This window comes from Dama dama, chromosome 1 (genome assembly GCF_033118175.1).
Source record: "Dama dama isolate Ldn47 chromosome 1, ASM3311817v1, whole genome shotgun sequence".
Lineage (NCBI taxonomy): Eukaryota > Metazoa > Chordata > Mammalia > Artiodactyla > Cervidae > Dama > Dama dama.
In genome coordinates this window covers 39819112-39838629 of record NC_083681.1, presented here as the reverse complement: position 1 = coordinate 39838629, position 19518 = coordinate 39819112, and the positions used below count along the sequence as shown (strand labels likewise).

The following is a 19518-nucleotide window of genomic DNA, read 5'->3' as shown; positions in this document are numbered from 1 at the left end:
ACCAACAATAAAAATAAGGAAAACACTGAAAGCAAGACCAATATACATTAGTGGTGAACAAAAATACAGAGAAATATCCATATATATTTTTTCTATGGTTATGCTATACATAAATGAAAAGGACCAAATTCCTGCTACTTGTATCAACAAAGCTAAATCTCACAAAATAATGTTTAAAAGAGAAGCTCAACAAAAAAGTATACATATTTTATTACTTCATTTTTATAAAATTCAGGCACAGGCAAAACTAATCCATGGCATAAGAAGTCAGGCGGCTACCTAGGTGGAACAGGGTAGTTCCTGGGGAGGGGCAGGACGGCGAATTCTGGATGCTGGTAATATTTCCTTCATGTGAGTGATAACTGCACAAGTATGCTTACTAGTGAAAATCCACCAGGCTGTACACATATGATGTGTGTAATTTTCTGTAAGCAAGCTAGAATTTCATTTTCTTTTTCAATTTTTAAAAAACTCGTAAAAGTCAGTCCCCCATGTAATTGTAATGCACAGCCAGGGTTAGACTGTATCTCTTTCTCCAAGCCACCAGTACCTTCTTAAGGACCCAGCAGACGACAGCTCTAGAATTCTCCAAGACTTTTCTTTTCACTCTGTCATAGAGAGCAATACCCCTCCCCCTGCCTCTCACTGTTTTTGTTTGTTTGTTTGTTTGTTTGCTAAACTTATTCCTGTTTGATTCTGTTCAGAGATGCTTCCACTTTTATAGCCAACAAGTCTATTGAGATGTATCCCTAACAAAAACACAGGATTATTTTTACCCCTTAATAGATTTCTGCCACCTTTCTAAGTTCAAACTTCAACTATATATATTTTTCTATCCATTACATATATAAAATTCTTAACACGATGACTAGCATTCAATGAGCACCAGCAAACAGGGAACGAAGACTGAGACCAGGAAACTGGAAAAGTGGGATTCAGACTGGCTCTCTGAAATGATGTGTGTGTGTGTGTGTGTGGGTCGGTGTGGGTGTGTGTGTGCGCACACACGCGCTCAGTCACTCAGTTGTGTCTGACACTTTGCAACCCCTCTGGACTGTAACCCGCCAGGCTCTTCTGTTAATGGAAATCTCCAGACAAGAATACTGAAGTACGTTGCCATTTCCTCCTCCAGGGGATCTTCCCAGGAATCGAACCCTCGTCTCCTACATCTCCTGTTTGGCAGGCAGATTCTTTACAGCTGAGCCACCTTGGAAGCCCCTCCAAGTAACTAATCAGGCATGAAACCCTGGGGGCTAGGTGAGAGAAGAGTGGAAATCATTCCAGAGGCAGCTAGACTTCCTGCCCTAGAAATTCCACTCATGGGAATTTATCCTAAGGAGGTGAATCAACAGAAGAAAAAAATGTGCACTGGAGCATTAAGCATACTAACAAAATAATTTGAACCTGCCTAAATATTCAATCATGGGAGAAATGTTAGTAAATTATGATCAATTCACTCAAGTAAATATTATGAAGTAATTAAACATGACAATTAGGACATCTACATGATAAGATAGAAATTTTATTAAAGTACTATTAAATACAAAAAAAGCAGATTATAGAATTGTGTTTTCACAGTGGTTAGCATTATGAAATTTTACATAATGTAAAATTATGCATTTTATGTAAATTTTATGTAAAAACCATGTATTTTTTTCATAATGTAAAATTACATATGCATGTAGGTAAGAGAAGCAGGCATTGAAAGAAGCAAAACAACCTGACTTGTCAAGATGCTTAAAATACGGGTGTGTTTTTTTTTCTTTTACTCTGATGACTGCTAATGCATTTATAATACTCTTCATGCATAAAATTAAATTAAGCTTTTTTTCTGAAATGGTGTTAGTTGTGAGTTAGATGATGTGATTATCAAATCAAAGTAATTTATGGGGCATTCAGTTCCCAGTAGGTATTTGTGTTTTTAAAAGATGTTTCAAATGGATAGAGAGCGTGGCTTATCTTTGTGCAGGGAGACCTTTCTTTTCTGTCTTTATTTCCCCAGGAGAAAAAAAAAAAAAAAAGAGTTTTAGGTCATTGGGGCAGAGATAAGACATGAAGATCATTAATTTGCCTGGACTACTTCAGTAGAGATTCAATAATGCAGGGGGAAAAAACAGCTAATAATGCAGCCAATAAGATGTTTCAAGCCAGGCACTTTCTATGGGTCAGGAAAACAGAAATAACCATTCTAGGTATTTTCAGCAGAAGAGAATTTAGTCCAGGGAATTCGATGCTTGCTGAACAGTTGGAAGGGGCCGAGGAATGGAAGTGAGGGGAAGTCACATCTGACTCTGAGCCTCACTTCCAGGACTCAGAAGCCAGAAGTCGCAGCAGCCAGGGGAAACTAGAGGTGATTGCTGCTGGCTGCAGCCCCAGCACTGGCGACTTGTAGAGGGGTGCCTCTGAAGCACCTCACATCTGCTAAAGCCACATATCTGTTCATCTTTGCCCGAGGAGCAATACAATGTCTCCACCAATTTTTCACATCCCAAATCCTATGCAGGTACCTAGAGTAGAGCAATCTAGCCCAGAACCCTGGCAAGGAATTCGGGAATACTCTAGTACTCAGGCTTCCATTCATCACAGTACAGGGCAGAGTAGATAAGATGGGGAATAGTGTTGAGCTGCCAATAAACAATATAGTGTAACTACCCTGAAAGTAGGAAGAACTCAGCTCCACTCTGTCCGATCCAAGAGTAGTTCAAAGAAAGCTTGCTTGGCACGCAAGACCTTAAAACAAATGCTCTTTCCTTAGATCCAACTCAAGGATAAGAGATGTAGCATACCTTCCTGTTCTCTGCCCCTCCTGGTTGTGCAAGGACAAACTTATGATTAGGACTCCTGAGACTGTGAGGCTTTCTCATGCAGAAAAGAGTGGATGCAAAGGCTGATATTCTCTAGATCTGTCCTGGCTGACTAGTCACAGTGGGGTCACTTACATGAGTGACTCAGGACTTGAATGGAAAAGCAGGGTTCCATCTGAACCATTATCTCTCAGGCAGGTGGAAAGTGCCAACCACAATGACCCACTCCTGGCTTAATTAGAGCAATTGGCTCTTCCTTGGAACCTGTACTTTTTATATCAGCGATGAGGCTGAGAACATGTCTGGTTAGTACAGGCCAGGTTGTGCTCAGTGATGAAAGTCACTGCCCTAAATTGTCAGTTTAACTTTGATCCTTTCTTAGAAGCACTCAGATGATTTATCAATTAAAAAAATAGAACAATACCATCATAGCTCATATTCCTGAGCACTTACCTGTATCAGAGGCAGTGCTAAGAATTTTATGTATGTTGTATCATGTTAATTTTGGAAACAATCTCAAGATAAACACTACTGACCTGTTTGAGAAAATGGAGATTTTAGTAACTTGCCCAAGATTCTGCAGCAAGTAGTGGAAGAGCCACTTTGAAATTCATTGATCTTCTTCTGTTTGTGCAATAGGACTTCTGGCCCTCCTCTTTTCACTTCCCCACACACATTTGCCCAACAGGGGTGCATTTCAAAGCATAATACAATAGGAGCTAAGCTTTTCTAGTGATACACTCAGGACAAAGTTAATAATAAGTTAGTAGCAGTGAAATGCATTTCTGTGTGTTGTGAGGGAATATTAGTCACTCAGTTATGTTGACTCTTTGTGACCCCCTAGACTGTAGACTGCCAGGCTCCTCTGTCCATGGAATTCTCCAGGCAAGAATACTGGAGTGGGTAGCCATTCCCTTCCCCAGAGATTCTTCCCAACCCAGGGATCGAACCCAAGTCTCCTGCATTGCAGGCAGATTCTTTACCATCTGAGCCACCAGGGAAGCCCATTGTGAGGGAAGGGTGGTCCCCAAGTTCATTATGTTTTATTCTAGACTAGGAGCTCTGGAAAGTAGACAAGAATCTAGCCTCTGTTCAGCCAAGGTTAAGTTCAAGAATGACTGTGTTAAACTTCATGCCCTTGGGTCCATATCATCTCAACAGAATTTGAGAGGGATCTCCAGTGAGCTAGAAATGGAGATGTTGGACCTTGGAGTCTGATCAACACAGTCCTTGATGTGCCCAAAGCCCTCCATTGCCCACTCGGGCACCATCAGGTGGGTGTGTGTGGTACTGCTGTGTTCCTACGCTCCTACCCTCATTCCACCCAAATGCACACACATTTGTAGCGCCCAGCCTTGAAGGCGGCAGCCCCCGGAGCTTGTGGTGGAGGGCCTGGTACACCACAACTCCAGGAGGTGACAGCCCCAGGAGGCGTGTGGTCCACAGCCGCTGGGATGGATTGGTTCAGGCAGATACCCAGCTGGCCAACCAGACCGGCAGCCACACACAGTGACCAGTGCCTCTCAGCTGTCTGAGACCATTCACTGCTGAGCGTGTCTGCAATAATCCTTCTTGGAATTGCACCCACAGAGCAGGCAATGCCATTCCAAGAAAGAGCCCTGGGTTAGCAAGGAGCATTCTGGAGGAATAGCTGGCTGATTCATGTCCCAGGAGAAATGCTCAAAGGCAACTTGGTATTCTCCCAGTAATCGGAGGGGAAGAACAAAAAATTCATGTCCTCATCGTCAGGCACAGCGGGGACCCCCCGGAGGCCACATGTGTAGGATGGCCTGCGTCTTTCCCTTCCAGGTCAATGACAGGTCAGCTTTTGTTCTGCCTCACCTGAGACCGTGAGGCATTTCCTGTATCACAGCTCTAGGACCTGAGCCATGTCCCCAGGACACAGCCTGGAAAGGTAATCAGGGCTGCTCACGATGGCAACAACTCCATCTGGCTGCCCTGAGATGAGATAGACATTCTGGATTCTGAGCCTGCTAAGGGTTGCACCAAAGACCAGACCAAGCAGAGTTATTTATCTAGAGGCAGTAGAACATCTCTGCAAGAAAAGCAAATGATGAGGGTGTGTCAGGTATGGCAGAGGAAGGTAAATCATGAGGTAAGGAGACAGTGTGAGAAGCAGAGCGGACGGGGTGCTTCTCTGGGGTGCGAGCTCCACAGTGCGGGGCCAGGCTGCTGGAGAGGCATCCGGGGCAGACACCCGCCTCCTTGCCCCGCTCCCCACCCCTGCCTGCACCCAGTCTGCGCACACCGGGCTTTCTCCTGCGTCCCGGTCCTCCTCTCTGCCTCAGTGCCTTGGCCCCTGTCTGTCTGCTGAGCTGGTCCCAGCACTGCGAAGTGCTTGCTGACTCCTGCCCTGTGTCCCCACCATTACCATCCACCAACCTCATTATTGCGGCTATCACATTGCTATAATTATTATAAATGCCTCTCTCCCCTGCTAATCCGTGAGCTCCCTGAGGCAAGGGCCACCTTCTATTCATCTATTCACCCTTTGGATGGGGCCTAACATACCATAGGCGTTCAAAAACTCAAGTGAATGAGTTGTTTTTTTTTTTAATTTTCTTGGATTCAGCTGAGAAGGCAATTGCAGTCATTTGAATTGTGCAATTTCTCTTGTCGTCTTTGAAAAACAGTTTTTCACTTTTCCTCCTACTACAGATTACTCATTGCTGGGGCAGATAATGCATTTCTGAGGTTCAGAATTTCACTATAGCCAATCTTCTGAAAATCTTTTTGTGAGTGTTCTTGTCTAAAGACAAAAAGATGACTAGCTTTCTTAATCCCTCAACTCGGTGTTGAGTGATGGAATACTAGAGAGGTCTTAGAACCCTTTTGATTACTGCAAAACGTCCAAAGATGAATGGGAGGGTGAATAATGACAGTGACAGAGCAAATATTGGCCTCACGTACTGAGAGCCTAATAAATGGCAGTGAATTTTGGGCATTTTGCTAAGTGATTTGCATCCCTTATCTCACGCAGTTCACATATAGAACCTGAGGAGGTAAGCATGTTTGTCTCCATTCAGATGAAGAAAACTGAGAATCAGAAAATGTAGGTGACTTGCAGGAAAGTGGCAGGTGTAGGATTTGAACTCAGGTCTCTCTGATTCCGGAGTGGTGTCATTTACAACAATGCCCTGTTTCTTCTAGACCGAGTAAAGAAGGCATACACCAAGGATGGATTCTGGTTTTTGACAAGACAGCGTGAAGGTAAGGCATTCCTGGGCAATGATTTTAAGTAGGCAGAGGTGAAAAACAGACATCTGTCCCACATGAAACTTCCATGATACCCAGCCATTCCACCCAGCTGTCCCTCTCCGTCCAATCGCATGTAAGGGCATAAAGACCCTTTTCTGCGAGGAGCAAAGATCCTAGCTCACTGCTTAATTACAACTTACTGCTCCTTGTTCCAGCACTACCATGGCAACAAGTAGCACTGGCACAGGAATCAAAAGGGAGAAGCGTTGCCTAGCAACAGAGTAGTAGAAAGCGCTTTAGGATTCTGGATGCTGAGTTCCAGTTCTGGTTCTGACTGCCTGGAGCATTGTGGATAAACCCAGCTGCTCTGAGCCCCAGTGTCTTGTCATCTGTAAAATGGGGATATACCAACACCCTTAGAGCGTGTTGCCATGACTACATAAGAAGCAATTTCATTTCAGGCATGTAGCATTACTGTCAGGATCATTATTTTGGGGAGAAAAAAACATTATGCACATGGATTAAATCATAAAGGGAAAATTTTGAAGGACTTGCTAGCTCATTTGACTTATTTTAGCTGCTCTGTCATAAGGAATGTAAATTGATAGAAACTTTCTGGAAGGTCTTTAAGATCTATTAGTCAAAATTTAAATACGGGTACCCTTTGATTCAGCAACTTCCCTTCTAGGAAATCCCTGCACATGTTCACAAAGATAGACATACAAGGCGAAAAACTGGATACCACCTAAATTGTGCACTAAAGAGGGACAGTGAGAGATCAACACGATGGAACATTGTGCATAAGTAAAAAGAACAAGCAGGTCTTAATTCATCAACACAGAGAGATTTCTAAAATGTAACATTTAGCAAAATGAATCTAAGTCACAGATGCACATCCATCCACAAATATACTCATGAACATGCAGCTTGAAAAACCTGAAAGACGCTGTAATAAACTGTTAACAGAAGTTACCAACTTCTTGCCGTTTCCAGAGTAAGGCTATGAATGTTTGGGCCTCCCTACTTTTGCATATACCATTCTGTCTGCCTAAAATGATAATTCCCCTTTCCTCCTGTGAGCTTCTGCTGATCCCCAGAGTGTAGGTAAATATCACCTCCTCTCTGAGGCCCTCTGGATTCCGCCGGTAGACTTCATATGTCCCTCCAGGTCTATAATGCTTATATCACGACACCGGCATTGTAACTATTTGCTTGAGCGTCTGATTGCTAATCTCCTACACTGTGAGATCCTTGGGGAGAAGAATCACGTCTCATTGTCTTGGTTACTCCAGGGCCTACTCAGGAGAGCTCACTGAATTGAAACAAGTGGCTAAAACACTAACAGAAGTAAGAATGGCAGGTGGAGACTTTGAGCCATAGTTTTCCCAAACGCGCCCTCCCAAGGCTTGCCTTTGTGTCCATTTACAGTTCAGGAGGTGTGGTGTAGCAGAAAAGAAGAAAGTTGTGAATAGGGAGTGAGCTAGGTAGAAGTTTCACTTTTCACTTTCATGCATTGGAAGGAAATGGCAACCCACTCCAGTGTTCTTGCCTGGAGAATCCCAGGGACGGCGGAGCCTGGTGGGCTGCAGTCCATGGGGTCGCACAGAGTCGGACACGACTGAAGCGACTTAGCAGCAGCAGCAGCAGGAGGTCGAAATTGCTTGAAATAAAAATCCCGAGTCATTGGTGTTCGCAAGCCATTCCCCAATCTGAACAGCAGGTGGCGTAAGTGGTCTAGATTTCTCTGACCAACACCAAAGGAAGCCATAAAGGTTTTGGGAAAACTGGGACGATGGGAGCAAGATCATGAGCCTCTCTCTTTCTTGCCCTATTGGCACGAGACACGAAGCAAATTCAGTGTTCTTCCCTAGGATTTCAGCTCCTAGATATCCGGCTTTCCCACCTCTGTTCTCCACCATCTTCAATCCACCCTCACTCAATTTTGTTCTTTAAGAACGCATAGGCTCTACTGGGAAAATGAGCATTTCCATGTTCACCAGCGGCTGTAATGGTAAAACCCATTTGAAGGGCATTTCAGCGATGCCTATGAAAAGGAGAACATTTAGCTTAAGATGAGACAAACAAGGACTCAAGATTTACTTAAATATTGCACTGCATTTATGGATGGGATATTTGTCACTTTGAATTTCTTCTTCTGGGGGCAATTGATTAGTCAATTATTTAAATGGCAGATAAGCAAACAAGTTTCTGCTGACTGTAATTAATGTTCAATTTTATGTATTAATTAGGGCAAGGTAGATATTTTGGTAAATTTTGTAGTTATTGTTATAACTTTATGTAATGGATTTATTTATGGCAAATGTAGGCATGCAAGTGCATAATAGCTAGATGGGCTAATTAAATACCATACTGTTGCTGGGGAGGGTTGTTGCTTATGTTTTGTGAAAAATACATTTATTATTTCAATAAATATTTATTAAACACTTACTATTTATGCAAAAACTACTTATGGAGTGACTACTACAGCTAGGCATTATTTCAGGTGCTAGAAATAAAATGCATTGTGGTAAACAAATTCTCTATCCTCGTGGAAGTTTCAATCTAGCGAGGGAGATAACCAAATAAACAAGTACATATATGGCAAGTGATTATAACTACGATGGAAAAGGATAAAGCTACCAAAAATAAAAGTGATGGAAGCTGTTATTTTAACTTGGGTGTTCAAATTCTGTATTTTGTGCTGGAGATTCAATGTTGATCAAAATCAAATATGATTCCTGCCCCACATGGAACTCTAATGTAAGGAGAAAGAAAGCCATTACTCAAATAATGACGCATATGATTGTCTACTGCTATTAGTGCCATGAAGAAGTACATGCATGGTGTTATGAAACCTTGCTAAAGGGAAAGTTGACCTCTTTGGGGAGGTCAGGACAGATTTCTCTGAGAAGGTAATGCTCACACTGAAGAAAATGCTCACACTATTTGATGAGAAGCATAAGTAGAAGTTAACTAAGCCAGGGGTACAGAGACTGTTCTAGGCAGAGGAAATAACCATTCAGAATCCCTGGGGCAAGAGGGGATGGGAGGATGGGGAAGGGGAAGAAAACTGGAGAGGGGAGAATATTGGATGGAGGGATAGATAAAAAGCCTTTAGGCCATGATGAGGGTTTTGTAATTGCTCTAAAAAGATGAAAAGTCATCTGTGTTGTAAGCATAATTAGTTGACTACTTCAAACAGACGCCTAGAGATGCTCTTGTAGGGCCTAGACTGGAAGGATTCAGATTATATGCGGCAGAGCCTAAACCAAAGCAACTGTCCTTGCAATCAATAATGTTGACTTGGACTAGGGCAGTAAGTTGGAGATCAAGAGCGGTAGATGGATTTGAGAAACTTTTAGGAGGGAAAAGAAATACTCCTTGGCAATAAACTGGAGATAAGATGTGCAAGATAAAGAGATACCAAAAATACCTCTGAGGTTTCTGGCTTGTGTGATGAGATGAAGAGTGGTGCTATCCTCAAAGACAGAAAACACTGAAAGAGGACCACGTGGGGCATTGGGTGGGGAGCCGGGGGCCGGGAGGGGGATCAGGGTTTGGGGCCTGTTGATTTGCCTTTGAGATTTCCACTTGGAAATATCAAGTCAAAGTTGAGGCTACAGGCCCAGAACTCAGAAGAAGAGGTGAAGTCTGAAGGTATATACTTCCATGTTCTCTATGGAAAACTGAAGCTGTGGGTGAGGATGTGCTCACCTAGGAAGAGGAACATGAGTATTTGATGGTGAGAGTGAGAAGGATAGACCTGCAAAATATACAGGGGAACTAGGGAAGAAACTAGGAGAATATTTTGTCTTTAAAGCCAAGGGAAGAGCGTCCACAAGGAAGAAACGGTCTGCAGTGTCAGCTGCTGCTAAGAAGGCAAGTAGGACGGGGGTGAGAAAACAGCCCTTGGACTTGTTGACAAGGAGGTCAGTGGTGACCTTAATGGGAGCTGCTGTGTGGTGTATGCAGTACCAGCATCTTATTTGGAGTGGCTGAAGGAGGAAGAGCGGAGTAAGGAAAATGGAGACAGTAAGTAGAGACAATTCTTTGGAGGAGCTTAACTGGGAAGGAAAAGGAAACAATGAATGGGGCCTTGGAGTTGGAGGAGCTACCCATGCAGATACTGAGGTCAGTCAGGTAGAAATCAGCAATGAATGTAAGGGAAGATGATAAACTAGGGACTCAGGTCTTTGGTGGATGGAAACGTGGGATGGTGGGCTGGACGGTGAATGCAACAGGAAAGGGTAAGCACTGTGGGCATGAAGTGTGGATCTCAAGGGGAGAAAAATAATACTGTGGAGGCAGCGTTTGGGAACAAAGATAGCGACAAACCTTCCAACCTAAGACTGTGGTGCAGAGGATAAACGGCCATGACTGGAGAGGGGCATGGGGTGTGTGGTGTCCTTGGGGCTGGCTGGCCTTCATTACTCAGAAGGAGTGGGAAGGAACACACCGGGGAGAAGTTGAAGAGCTCGGGTGGTTTGGCGGTTGTGGAACAGGCAATTCCTGAGGGCTCAGTCACTGGAGTTTGGGAGGTCAGGGGCTCAGTCAAGGGCAAGAAGGTCTGGGCCGTTCTGGAAAGGACAGAATGAACATTAGCAAAGTGATGGCTAAATAACTTATACTGGTGTTGATGACTGATTCAAACAGGGATGGCCAATAGGCCTCTTCCTCTGGTGGAGTGCATCAGGTCACTGAGCTGCAGATGGGATGGACTGTTATTCCCTGAAGCTCTAAAACAGATGGGCTGCTAACAGCTACAGGATTGGTGACCAGGCACTGTTCAGCTTGGGTGATGGAAGACCCAGGAGAAGGGTCTATAAGATAAGATACTGCTTGGTGCATTAGAGGGAAAACTTACCCTAAAACCTCACTAGGTCTCAAATCAGGGCTTTTTTGTTTCTCTGCTTGTCTTCCTCCCAGATTTGCATTGACTCTTTATGGTAAGTTTCAAGTGCTGCCTTTTTTCCCTCTTATCATAGCATCAAGTATTTTCCACACTCTTCCATCTTTATCACAGTTAACCTTCAATATGGTAAAAGATTACTGTTGCTCTGATCCAGGAGCATTTTGTTGATCATGAATATATAAACCAACTCCTTCCCCCCACACACACACAAATGATAAATTCTCCATGCAGACATGCATCCCTGCCTTCGTCGTGGATTATCCATGGCCCACTTATGCATCTCTAGATCTGTTGATCCCTTCTTAATCTTTTTTCTTTAACACTTGGAACAATGATCAGCAAGCTAGCTGTGGCCCCACCCCTTTCTCGCCTACTCAGAAAAACATGTGAGTGAGTGAAAATGACATTATTATAAGAATAACCTTGAATCCACTCCAATTTATAACAAAAGCAGCTCATTTGAAAACTTGGGTGCTTTTACTACCAGCAGTGCAAATCGCTTGCTACCCAGTTCAGACCCAAGTGTAACATGCCAGTGAATCCTGCCACTGTTGCTGAACCCTGCTGGCCTACTGGAGGATGCAGACATTAACTCGGGGAGACAGGAGCAAGGTTGGCACCCCACAGGGGGTCAGGAGAGTGCAGTCTTCTCAGAACAAGTGGCATTGAATTGCCTCTTGAAAGAAGTTGCCAGTGAGAACAGGAGGGAGGGCTGTTTCAGGTAGAAGGTTGAACTATAAAGTCTTAGAGCCCCGAGTACATGCTGCCCAGTAAAGACTGGTACATGCTCTGCAGTGGCTTTAACCTGTTGAACAGAGGGACCACTGAGATGGGAAGGACATGCATGATTCACTGGGGGATTTTAGCCTTTTCCCATAGGTTTTCAGGCCCTGGAAGTTTGTTTGTTTCAGCTCTGTTGAGGTATTGTTTTTGTTCAGTCACTCAGTCGTGTCCGACTCTTTGTGACCCCCTGGACTGCAGCATGTCAGGCTTCCCTGTCCTTCACCAACTCCCAGAGTTTGCTCAAACTCATGTCCATTGAATCAGTGATGCCATACAACCATCTCATCCTGTGTCACCTCCTTCTCCTCCTGCCCTCTATATTCCCCAGCATCAAGGTCTTTTCCACTGAGTCAGCTCTTCACATCAAGTGGCCAAAGCATTGGAGCTTCAGCTTCAGCATCAGTCCTTCCAATGAATATTCAGAGCTGATTTCCCTTAGGATTGATGGGTTTGATCTCCTTGTAGTCCAAGGGACTCTCAAGAGTCTTCTCCAACACCACAACTTGAAAGCATCAATTCTTCAGAACTCTGCCTTCTCTATGATTCAACTGTCACATCCAAACATGACTACCGTAGCTTTGACTACATGGATCTTTGTCAGCAAAATGATGTCCCTGCTTTTTAATGTTGAGGTATAATTCACAAATAAAAATTGTGTATACTTAAGACATACGTACGGCATTTTGATATCATGTACCTTGTAAAATGATCAGCACAGTCGAGTTAGATAACAGCCGTCACCGCGTAGAGTTACCTTTTTAACACTTAACATCTACCTCTTAGCAAATGTCAAGTACAATCAATAGGTTAACCATAGTCACCATACTGTGCATTAGATCCCAAGAACTTATTCATCCTATTGAGCTAAGTTTTATACCCTTTAGCCAATATTTCCCCACTTTTCCCACCTCCACCCCTCCACTCCCATCAAACCACTGGCAACCCCATTCTACCCTGAGAGTTCAACTAGTTCAGATCCCATATGTAAGTGAGATCATTCATTTTTTGTCTTTCTGTGTCTGGATTATTTCACTTTGCCTACCATCCTCCAGGTTCATCCATGTTGTTGCAAATGGCAGGATTTCCTTCTTTCTTAAGACTGAATAATATTTCTTTATATAAATATACTGGAGAAGGAAATGGTGACCCACTCCAATATTCTTGCGTGGAAAATCCCATGGACAGAGGAGCCTGGTAAGCTATAGTCCATGGGGTCACAAAGAGTCAGAAATGACTTAGTGACTGAGCACATAAGCACATATAAATATACATCCCATTTCTTCATCCATTCATCCATCAGTGGACGCTGAGGTTTTTCCATGTCTCAGCTATTGTGAATAATGTTGTAATAAATATAGGAGAGCAGATATCTTTCCAAGATCCTGATTTCATTTTCTTTGGATATCTACCCTGCATGAGATTGTTGATAGTTTTTAAACAGAAGATGATGTTGTGTGAATGCACCTGGTTTAGAAAATTAAAGGGGAAAGGAAAGCAGAAAAAGTATGGGGGAAAGAGCAGAGGACCAGTGTTGTCTGGGAGCCAGAATAGGAGAGTGAGGTGGGATAGTAGAGTGTGGGGGAGCAGGTAGACGGACAGACTTGCCAAGTGATGATCCTCTGAGCTCAAAGAATTGAACAACAGGCAACTGCCTGAGCTCTGCGTTATCCAGCTGGTGTGTAGTCTGGTCAAGTGGATGACTGACACCATGTCTGCAGCTTACAACACTGCGTCATCACACTGTCAAAACTCACGCCGTGACTGAGGACACGGTCATGCCGTCAACAAGGTTTCCTACGGTAAGGATCTGTGGGAGGAAATCTTTTCTCCCACCAAAAAATAAATAAAAACAGTGTAAGGAATAGCAGTTCCCCCAGATAACTCTCCTGCTGTGCTGGTTAATAGAATTAGCAAGTGTCAAGGAATCAGATGGGCTCCAATTTGAATCCCTGCTCTGTCCCTCACCAGCTTTGTGACCTTTAGCGAATGACATGTAATTTGCTTGACCCTCAATTTCTTCATCTAGATGGACAAAAATTCCTACCTTGAAGGACCACGGTGAAGATTCAACAGAATAATTATATCAAAGGCTCCTGCCCTGTAACTTCAATGCAGATTCCTTCCCTCCCCCAACCTCATCCAATGCGCTGTGCAAGGGTTAATAGGCTGAATGACTACCAACCAGGAGCTGAAAAACAAAAGGTTTGGAGGGAGAGGCTAGTGGGTGTACTTCCAGGCAGAAAGGGAAGTAGGGTGAGATGCTACCCATTAACGCTGACTAATTCCACTGGAATCATGTGCAGGACAAAGGAGATTAATTGAGTGAAATCTCTGGAGTGCTTCAAAGAACCCTGTGTGTGTGCAGGAGTCCCCTTCCAGGGCTGGCCCGCCTCCTCTGGCTGGGGTGGGATGTCTGTGGGTGTGACAAGGGGCCCCTTAACAATGCCCTGAATTCTAACCAGGACAAGCTGCTTCCCCACCAGGCACCAGGGAAGGGAAGCTGGCGGCGACCTGGGCAGGGCAGGCTTCCCCAAACTCCAGCTGCAGGCGGCCGTGCTGGGCTTGGGGAGCCTCCCGAGGCTCCATGGCCCAGCTGGATCGAGTGACAGCCCACGGCTGACTCACAGCCCGAGAGGAGAGGCTGGCAGCTAGCTAGCGGCAGACCGGCCGGCGGCCCGAGGGTGAGCTCATTAACCACAGGGACGGTGAGCAATGCCATGTCACCAAGGCCCTCTCCATCTGGGGTGCAGAGAGACCCTATCCCTGATCTCCTTAAAGACCCCTGGCTCTGGAGGTGCAAGGACCCCTTGTCCTTTTATCCCTGCTGTCCCCGGCATCCTGCCGTTTTACCTTCCATAAAGGCAATTCATTACATGGCTAGTGACGGATGATGTCATTTTTGTACCTTGGTGGGAAGGTCACATGACCACACTCATAAAGCAGAATTCAGTGCTCCACCAGATGCTGTGCCCCTATTTGGGGTTTGGAAAATACAGTTACTGTTAATGTGCTAAACTGAGGCCTTCCTGTCTGTGGTAGAAAAATCCACCAGGCCTTGCTCGATTAACCTAAGAAAACTACCTCCTGCCTAGCCTGCAGAAATTGCATCCCTTCCTGAGGCAGACAGCAAGAGAGAAATACAGAACACATGTGCTCACATGGTATCTATAAAACCAGAAAACATTCTCCTGAAGAGAAGGAAACCATTTCAGTCTTCATTCATCTTGACGGTCAAATTAGGTCCCAAAATAATAGAGATTAATGGTATCTGTTAAGAACAACCAAACCCTGAGAAGCATTTCAGAAAAGGTACCTCTTGAGTGTGGGTGAATTTTAAGTAACCAGTACTCATTATAATTTGCTATTCCAAGGAAGTGTGTCAAGACTGGTGAGTTAAATCCATTGCTGGCTTATATACCTGGGCTCTAGGAAGCTCTTACTACTCCCAAGAATTTCCCTACCAGTTTGTGATGTTCTGGAATTTTCCTTGATTTAAAGGTTTTACTTCCAGAGTCCTCTTTCACAATATTTACATGATGGAATGTTTATTACGTTACAAACGTTGACTGAGTTTGAGAGGTAGCTGATCGCTATAGCCTGTTGGATGTCTTTTCCTCTATTTCCTTCTTTCTTTCCTTTTTCCTACCTCTATCCCTCCCTCCCTTCACTCTTTCCCTCCTCCACTTTATTCATTTATTTGTCCCTTAAATATCTCCTGAGCACATACTGTGCTGGAAAGAAGTGTAGACCAACATCTAAGAGTCTGGGGCCATGGATCCAAGCCCTTTGCTTTCATCTTCAATGACTCAGACATAGCTTAAGATTCAGTTTTCTTATCAGCCAGAAGAGAACAATAACAGACCTCCCTCCTAGAATTGTTGAGGGAAATTGTATGACTATTACACATAAAATATTTTGCTCTGCCCCTGGTCCCTCCCAAATGTTCCCCAAATGTTATCATTGTTATTAAAAATAATGCGGGATGTAGGCTCTGTAGCTAAACAGCTCAGGTTCAAATCCTGGCTTCTACCTACCAGCAATGTGACCCTGGGCAAGGAAAGTCTCTGTGCCTCAGTCTCTTCATCTGTAAAATGGGGCTAATAACAGGTATTTGTTTTATAGGATTTTGTTGAAAGGATTTCAACAACAGGTATTTTGTAAGGCACATAAAGCAGTGCCTGGCACATAGTAAGCTCTCAATAAATCAAGATATTATAATTGCTGCTATTATTATTGGTGGCTCAGAAATATGAAAATGGAAACTAAGAAAGACACTCTAGTAGGGAAGCCAGGCATGTACATCAATAATGATGTGTGAATGAGTAGAAAAGCAGAAGTAAATACAAAGCACAGGAGGAAGTCTTAGCTTTTGGAAAGAAGCTTCAGCAAAGAGGTGTCCAAACAAGACATTAACTGGATATGTGTAAAACATCATTAGGGCTTCCCTAGTGGCTCAGTTGGTAAAGAATCTGCCTGCCAAGCAGGAATTGCAGGTTTGATTCCTGGGCTGGGAAGCTATCCTGGAGAAGGAAATGGCAACCTACTCCGTTATTCTTGCCTGGGAAATCCCATGGACAGAGGAGCCTGGCAGGCTACAGTACTTGGGGTCATAAGAGTCAGATATGACTCAGTGACTAAACCACCACCACCAAAACCTCATTAGGAAATATTTTATTTTCTTCATTGTTCCAAATCTATTCTTGAGTCTCAAGTCCAAATATCTCTGGCCAGTTCTCTAAGTTTTCTGTAATCTGGCCCAACTCTATTTTCATGCACACTCACGTACGTCAGCCTGCCTTACAGCTAAACTTCTCCATCATCATCCCTCAGCCTCACCTTCTGACCTTTGGTCCTGCAGGTCCCATATTCTAGGATGTCCACCCTGTCATGACCACCTGTGTACAAAGGCTGCGTGGTCTTCAAAGCCCAGCAAAACTTCCCCTGCTCTTTGCAAACCAAATTCCACATGGCTGTGCCCTCTTCTGTCTACTTTGCATTTCTCAGGACCCTGCAATTGACACCGTCCCATCGTCCACTGGGACTTGTCCTTTTCAACCTGGCTCCTCATTTGCCTTCTGTAACTGATTCTCTATTCACCTGGCCCCTGTTTCTGACATTTTACAAGCTCTCCTCCCCCATCCCCGCTCCTCATTTCCAATCAACCTCCTGCATAGTTATGGTCACACTAGCTCCCTCAGTTCCTCCCATCTCGCAGCCTCCTAGGCTCAGCCTTTGAGCTGAGCATCTGCATCCTGTCTCCTATTCCCAATCCCTCCCACATACTGTTGTCTCCACAGAGATTAGTTGGGGCAAGAAGAGGTTAAAAAAAAAGACTTTTCATTGTCTGCTCTTGGGAATCTTTCCAGTTTTGCATCATGTGCATGGATTTGTGTGCTCATAAAAAATGAAAGAAAGTTTGAAACAAATGAATAAATTGAAACACAACCTATATGCCTTATCCATTTTGTCCCATCTGAGTTGGCGCCTCTCAGGAATCCCCCCAGCCTAGGATGCAGAGCCTCCTGACTCTGCCACATCACGTTTTCCTTCTCATGGGACACAGGATGGCCTCTTCACCATCGCGAGCAGGTCTACCCCTCTCCCTAGAGAAGGGCTTCAGATGTGCTTTGAGAGAAGAGAACCAGGAATAGCAGCAAATACTCTGTTTGAAGTCCAGCTTTGTTTAGACATTTTATTTGCTGAACTTTCAAATTTTTGAGAAACTGAAAGAAACTTGTTTATCCCTAATCAGATAAGGCAAGAGAAAGTTGTGTCCCTAGAGCTGGTGTCTCTATAAACTGGTCCCTATCAACTCTCTCTTTATTAAAGGAGACTGGGGTCAGGCTGGGGTCCAAGTCAGGGGCAGGAAGCTGTGGAGAGAAGGCTGGGCAGTAGTTGGCATTGATCTTGATGGGAAATAAAGCGAGAGTGAGACCCTGTGACTATGTGCTCCTTGATGTTCACACTTTCTGTTTCTTTATGATCCAAAGGCCCCTAAGAGTATGGAGGCAGCCACAGATTTCACCGATCTTAACGTAGCTGATAAAAGAAAAAGCATAACTGCCAGACTTTTAGAAAACCTGCACGGTGTTAGCACAGAGTGAATAAGCAGCAGTGCCTCTGTGTTGGCACTGCCGAGTGCTGAAACAGTCAGTGGCTTCCCACAGGCCTTGCCCTGCAGCTGGTGTGGTGATAATGGACCCCTCGCTGCTCCGAGCTGAGGTCCAGCTCTTCTCAGGCCCCACGCTCCCACCTCCAGCCACAGCAGAGCCCAGGTACACTCCTGCCAAACCACAAGCCAAGAGGCAAAGGAGGGCACTGCATCGAGTAATCCGAGACGACAGAAACAGGTCAGAGGTGGAATGCCAGTCTAGGAAAAAATCATAGAGTCCACAAGTGAGCTCTCTGAGCTGCAGTCAGCTGAAGAATGTTCTTGCAACCACCCTCCCCGCTTCCCCCCAGTCTTTTGCCTTTGCCAGTTTATCTGCAGTCTTCTCCCTGAGTTGCCAACCGACGTTCCTCAACCCAATTCCAGGCCACAGACTTCAGCCAGTTACAAGCAATTACCCCTGTGTGGAGGGAAGCTTTGATCCAATTAACAGGTTATTTAAAAGGACTCTCTTCAGCTTCTGAACAGAGCTTTCTTTTTCCCACTGCTAAATGCTGAAAATAAGTTTTTTAAACAAATCAAAGTAGCAGCTTGGTGGAAGACACTGGTTGACTTGAAGAGGGTGGCGGGGGGTGGTGAGGGGTTGTGTGTATCAGGGGGAATGCCTTCTGTCCTGAGACCTCAGATCTCATCACACACCCCAGAACTCAGGGGTCAAAAGTCAGGAGCAGGGCTCAAGGCATCTACTTTTCACTTCTTTCCTAAAGCAAAAAATTCCAAATCAGAGTTTATTTTCTTTCACAAATTAAGGGCTTTGCATTTTCAATGAAGTGCCTTCTACCAAGAGGAATTTTATAATCCAATTCAAGGGGATTTCAGCTCGTGAAAGAGGATTAGGAGCCATTGGGTAGATGACAAGTTCCAAGGTATTTCCTAACAAGAGCCTCTTAAGGTGCTTTTCCCTGTCTGGGAGTTGTGCTCTCTTTACCGTGAGAAGCTCAGGAGACACATATTAGAGGCTCGGGTAGTTTTCTCTCCCAAGGTGCCCCCACCTCCTTCTTTTGCTCTTTGCTGTATGTCATTTTTAAAGTCCATGTTGCCTTTTTAAATTCTGAGGCAAAACAAAAATGCCGAGAAAATGAAAACCAAAATTGTAACCAATCCTCGGGCCCCTGGGCACAGGTAGTAAAGTGAACAAGAGCTGAATTTAATCTGTTCTGATTGCTATGTTTCCACCGGGCCAGCCGCCTCATCCCGGAAAGGGCAAGCCGAGAACATTCTTTCTCTCTAAAGAGGAGCTGTGTTCCAGGCTGGCTTCTCCAGCAGGAGCTATCAAACAAGATCCAAAGAGTTGCCCCCACCAGGACTCAGGCAGCTGGAACCCAGCTCCCTAGCAGCCGCCTGCCAGGCCTGGCTCTGCACCAGGGCTCCGGCTCCCATGGCCTTCTGCGAGATGCGTAAGCAGGGAGGAAGGTTGAGGAGGGCACAGCCCTTTCCAGCCTCCCTCTGACTCACAGGACAAAAGAGGGCTAATTGTTTTTCTCTTGAATGAGCACGTAGGCATTAAAAAATGCTGCCTTACTTTGAGGAAAAAAAGTACTGCCTTGTGAATGGGAGACCTTGAACTTGGAGTCAGCCATGTCTGGGTCCCAGTTTTTGCTCTGCCACTTTCTAGCCTGTGCATACATCTC

At 44.6% G+C, this 19518-nt stretch overlaps 1 long non-coding RNA gene across 1 annotated transcript in view; it reads right to left on the bottom strand.

The window, feature by feature from the left end:
- Positions 1 to 10435: 10435 nt before the first annotated feature.
- Positions 10436 to 19518, bottom strand: part of LOC133048238 (uncharacterized) — a 39699-nt gene continuing 30616 nt past the window's right edge. Inside the window, exon 5 of the long non-coding RNA XR_009690980.1 lies at positions 10436 to 10600. This is a non-coding gene — a long non-coding RNA (uncharacterized LOC133048238). The remainder of the gene's footprint in view (positions 10601 to 19518) is intronic.